Source organism: Sparus aurata, chromosome 17, assembly GCF_900880675.1.
Source record: "Sparus aurata chromosome 17, fSpaAur1.1, whole genome shotgun sequence".
NCBI classification, from domain to species: Eukaryota; Metazoa; Chordata; class Actinopteri; order Spariformes; family Sparidae; genus Sparus; species Sparus aurata.
This window is the reverse complement of record NC_044203.1, coordinates 1,991,978-1,997,646: the sequence shown is the minus strand read 5'-3', so window position 1 is coordinate 1,997,646 and position 5,669 is coordinate 1,991,978. Positions and strand designations below refer to the sequence as shown.

General features: G+C 43.6%; 1 long non-coding RNA gene across 3 annotated transcripts; it reads left to right on the top strand.

Annotated features, from left to right (window-relative positions):
* Positions 1-3,824: 3,824 nt before the first annotated feature.
* Positions 3,825-5,235, top strand: LOC115566716 (uncharacterized). 3 transcript variants are annotated; one of them, XR_003981074.1, is made up of 3 exons: positions 3,825-3,992; positions 4,067-4,197; positions 4,985-5,235. It is a non-coding gene; the product is annotated as an uncharacterized LOC115566716 (long non-coding RNA). The 3 variants fall into 3 exon arrangements; XR_003981072.1 differs by having other exon boundaries at positions 3,825-4,197; XR_003981073.1 differs by having other exon boundaries at positions 3,825-4,238.
* Positions 5,236-5,669: the final 434 nt, after the last annotated feature.

Sequence of the window (5,669 nt, the reverse complement as noted above, 5' to 3'; positions counted from 1 at the left end):
TTTAGTCCATCTGTCCTCAGGCTTGTCAACATGGATGTTAAAGTCACCAACAATTAACACACAATCAAAGTCAGTGCAGATAAGAGATAGTAACTCAACAAGGTCATCAAAGAAATATGTGCAGTATTTAGGTGGCCTGTAGATGTTTAGAAATATAGCTCGAGAAGATGAGTTTACCTGAAGAGCAACATATTCAAAAGAAGTAAAATTTCCATAAAACATCTGCTTGCATTTGAGTAACTCATTAAACAAAATACTACTACTATCTAGTGCATGCCTGTATGCTCTAATCAGTAGCGGACTTAATTGATCTTTAAAAACTCTGCCGTTATTGGTTTTGTTAACTTTTCGTTATTTACTTGTGTTACTTTTGGTAGCTCCAGTTTTCTTAAATATGCCCAAATTTATTCGCGATCTGCACTTGCCTCTGCCCTATACAGTTTTTTGTAGTAACTAGCAAATTCTTCTACGATCTGGTCCTTGTCAGTTATTTTTCTAGCTTGTTCTGGTTTTAAATTTGTAATGTGCGCTTTCTTTATTTGTTTCTTGAGTTTGTAAGCCAGTATCTTTAAGGACTTTGGCCCACCATCATAACTTTCCTGCCTTGTAAACATCATTAACTGTTCAATCTCAAACATGCGTATTTTTTCTAATTGTGTCTTTTAATTGTAGCTTATCTTCCTTGCTATTCGTTTCACTGTGTCTATTCTCTATTGTTTTATGTCCTCAATTAGCTGTTTCTCTTGTGCTCTTCTTGTTTTTTTTCTAGTTGAGGAATATGAAATAATATATCCTCTCAAGATTGCTTTGGCTCCTTCCCATAATGTAATTGGATCTTTATCCTCTGTGTCATTTATTTCCACATAATCTTTTAGTTCTTTTTTTATTAGTTCTATAAACTCTAGTTCCTGCAAAAGTGAATTGTTTAGTCCCTATAAGCTCTTGCCCTTACTAGTTTGTAATGATATTGTCAGGGAGATCGCTGCATGATCTGACATGTTTATTGAGCTGATGTAGCATGTTTTAACTAGCGTTATATTTTGTTTATACATAAAGAAATAATCAAGCCTATTATAGATTGAATGTCTCCCAGAGTAACAGGTGTATTCCTTTTTATCTGGATTTAGCTCACTCCATATATCTACAAGTCCCAATTCAGAGCATGCTTTCCTCAGTAGACTGGCGTTTTTCTCTGCTCTATGTACCTTGGTACTTGATGAATCTAGTTTTGAATTCATCACCAGGTTTAAGTCCCCTGCCATTATTACCACTCCCTTTGTCTTTGTAACTAATAAGTCTATCAACTGTACCATAAGTTCAGGGCCTGTGTCAGGTGGATAATAAGTATTCAAAAAAGAAATTTCCAATCCTTCTATTTTACCAACTACTAAAACATATTTTCCTTCCTTATCCGTATAGCAGTCTTCTAGTTCAAAGCTTACATGAGGTTTAATTATTATTACTACTCCTCTTTGTTTTGAGTTGCATGTGCTATAATATACTTGGCTCTTTGTTATTTTCTTTAATTTTTCATGTCCACATTTTCTTTCTCCATCTCCAACAAAATCTTTGTCCTTTTTATGACATTATTTATCCCATTGACATTCAGAGATATTACCTTTAAATCACACATGAAACAGGTGACAAGTCCTTGGAAAAACTATCCTTTTTATTCGTCTGATTTTATCCGACTGATGTACTCCTACAGAGTGGTGTAGGCAGATATATGTGTATCCAGGTGAATATGCTTGTATATGCGTGCATGAATGTACGTACATGGACCTACACGTCTGTGTAGTGAGCATGCAACTGTTAGGGGTAAACCAAAAAAAGAAAATAATAATGAAAGAAATGATTGAAAAAAAGAAAACAGGTAAACACAAGAACATAAGAGTTGAGTTCCATTTGTACCACCCCAGGCAGAGGTGATATCCCTTGGTGACTGTTGTTATAAACATTTTTGGGATCAGGGTGTCAGCCAACATTGTAAGCATGTACATACCCTATTGTGTCAGCTTGTAATAGAAAAACCCCCCTCACCCTCCTTATATCTAGTATCCATATTCCCCACAATAGGAAGATATTAAAGCCCAGTATGGCTTTAGTCCTTTTCATTCATATCTACATACACTCATCCACATACACCCCCCATGCATACCTCTACATGTATACACACACACACACACACACACACACACACACACACACATACATATATACATATACACACATACATACACACATACGTACATTCATACATACATACACATACATATACACACACATACATACACACATAGGGCTCTATCTTAACGATCTGAAATGCAAGTATCAAACGCAAAACGCAAGTACTTTTGTGGGCGGATCTCAGGCGCCGTTGCTATTATGCCGGCGGGATAAATGACTCTTGCGCCCGACACAAATCTAAAATGGGTTGAGCTGAAGTAGCTACATTACTCATAGGTGTGGGCAGGGGCGGTTCTAGGGGGGGGGCCAACAGGGGCCAGTGCCCCCGTAACTCTGAGTCTGGACCCCTCTGTGGCCCCCCCTGACAGGGAGTCTGCATCAATAATACAATGACAGATTTCTTGCAATGATTTTGTTTTAAAGGGAAAGGCAGAAATTAAGTGTATCAGCAGTTTACTACCCAATCACAATTGTTGAAACTGTAAACACTGTTTTGTCTGAATGAGAGATTTATCTTTTTTTCCGGGTTGTATGTGCCCCCTAACAAAAAAGCCGGCCCCAACCTGGCCCCCCTATTAAAACGGTCCTAGAACCACCACTGGTTTGGGCGAAACGTGCAATAAACCAATCAGAGCGTCATCTCACATTCCCTTTGAAAGCAGGCGCGCTTGTTCCATGGCGGATTGCTATTATAATGGCGAATTTGCCAGGCGCACGCCAGGAGCGGTTCACAGCCGAGGAGACTGACGTTCTCGTCAGGGCCGTAAAAGACCGAGAAGTGTATGGGGATGGGAGAAACCCATCCAAATTAGCTTTGGTTAAACGGGCATGGGAGGAAATTGCCACAATTGTTTCTACGGCTGGCATCCCCAGGACATCGCATCTGGCCTCGGGAGCAGCGCAAACACCAAGGTGCAGAGGATCCAGACCCACTACATGCCGTGGCAGCATTGTCAGATGCGTCCGGGATGCGGCAAGGTATTAATGCCCGCAGTGATGTGCACAAGAGGGGGGGCAGGGCAGTCGCCCCCCCTCGTGGCCCAATTGTTGAAAAACACGCGCTAAAGTGCCCTCCTGAGAGCCAAAACGTGCTAAAGTGCCCTCCTGAGTGCCCAAAAAGCATGCTGAAGTGCCCTCTTGGTTGGCAAAACACACTAAACTGCCCCCTTGGCTGGTTAAAACATGATAAACTGCCCTCTTGAGAGCCAAAACATGCGCTAAAGTGCCCTTTTGGGAGCCAAAACGCGTGCTAAAGCGCCCTCTTGGGAGCCAAAATGCGCACTAAAGCGTCCTCTTGGGAGCCAGAACACGCGCTGAAGTGCCCTTCTTTTCGCCCCTGCCCTTCAAAAAGTCTGCGCACGCCACTGAATGCCCGTCTTGACCGGGTGGCGATGTTGCTGCAGCCTCTCAGGCGCATCGCTTCAAGTCTCCAAACGCACCACCTGCTCCTGGTGTGCCCCTTCCTCCTTCCTCCTCCTCCCCCAACTCCATCTCCGTCCACCCGCTCCACTAGGAGCACATCGCGCATTGCCACTCCCGGACCCTCACGGCTACGGCGGGCGCATCGCATATCAGAGGGAAAAAAAATTAGTTCTTCTGTTTAAATCTTTTCAACTTTTTTTTGTATGTGTAGCAGTATGAAGGAGCGTTTGATGGGTTTCAGCTGTGTGGCTCTTTCCAGCCAATCACTGTGAGGGAGCACCTTATAAAGGCAGGCATAGGGCACCTGGTTGTCCTCTTGCCTGACAGAGCCTGGGTCACGTGACTTCCTGGCGCCCTTCACTTCCGCCTTCACTTGGTTGCAGGTAGGCTGCCGGTTGCGACTATAGTCTGGTCTCACGTTGTCTCTCCAGTTTTCATGGTGGTCATTTTATTTTAGCAGGCTCGCTTGGGTGTTGCTGCTGGCCGCACGTTGCTCGCTGCTGGTTGTGTGCTGCTTAATGTCCGCTGCTGGTTGCTGTGTAGCGGATCGTGTTGCTCCACACCGTGCCGACCGTGATTGCCTGACTGGTATGTAGCACAGTGACTGTAGCTTCCTCCTCCAGCCACTCGTAAGTTGCTAATATCTGTTCTCTTATTGTAGGCTAGAGACACCTGTGTAGCGGCATAGCAACCGCTAACCTGCAAGAAATCGCTGCTGCTTTGCTTTGCCTTGCTTCACTTCGCTGCTTTGCTTTGCTTGGCTTCACTTCGCTGCTTTGCTTCGCTGCTTTGCCTCACCGCTAGCTGCCGTGCTGCTAACAGCTGCATTGCTTTACGTAGCTATTGCTTTGACTCATTGCTTGGCCTCACACTGCGCTGACACAGACTTTTATTTGCATCCGAGGTTGCAGGGGTTCAACGCTGTCTGTCTGGCTCCTGGCTGCTCACTACAGCTGGCTAAAAGTGTTAGCCTTCGTCCAGGCTTTCTTTAAGCGTTGCCGTGGCCTAATCGTTGCTCGGCAATCCCATACTGAACCGTGTACTGTCAACCCTGTCACTTGTTTTGTGTGTGTGCGTGTGTTTGAGAGAGTACAGTGGGAGAATTTATTCCATTCTTTGTGATTAGTAGTTTATGATCTTTTCTTTATTTTCTTTTGTAATAATTGGTCTCACTGCAACCTGTAATTCTGATTTGTTAGATTTATGGTTATTTTGGTCTTTGCAGGTTGCAGGTGAATTTCATTTGATGTAAATCTTAATTCTATTTTAGTTGTGTCAAATCTTAGATGTAAGATTAAGTCTTGGATTTCTTGTTTGATTCATTGTATTTAATGTTAGTGTTCTCACCTGCTGTCCTCTGATTTCCCCCATTCAGGTGCTGAGCCTATGGTGGTGGATTGGTGTCCTGGTGGCGGTGTCCCTCTTGTGTTTTGCACTTTTTAGGTTGATTTTGCTTCACTGTTATTTACTTCACGTGTGGTGTTCCTGGGATCCCCTTTGTTTTGGACCCATCTCCCCCCACTAAGTCTCAGCCCTGATTGGTCCCCATTTTTGCCCCAGTGAGTGACTTCTTAATACATTTTTAAGACTATTTGAACTAAAATAAATAAATGTTTTGTACCCAGTTATGTGGTCTCTGCCTCATTGTGAAACGGACCTGAGTGCCTTATTTTCATTACAAGTTGTCCTTTAAAAGGTAAAAAGGTCCCTGGGTGAAACCCCCAGGGTGGCGTTGTTTGGCGTGAAATGCCGTAATAACTGAGTGCCGTCCAGAGCACGCACCTCGTGCCGCCACAATCTGGCGTTGTCGGCAGGATTTGCAATTTGAGAGCAGAGACGCATATTCTGGTATTTTGTTTTTTTCTTTGAATGAGAATTTGTGACAGTGTTACCATTTGGAGTGTCAAGCATTTTAAGTGTTGGTGTCTGACCTGTGTTCTTCTTCCGAGGCAAAGCAGCAGTCGATTTCTTGGATTTGAGAAGAGTCCTGTGAGGAGCCTGCCCTCCTTCTTCCCTTTTTCCCTGGTCTCATCCTTACGGTAGGAAAGCTTTAGTTGTTA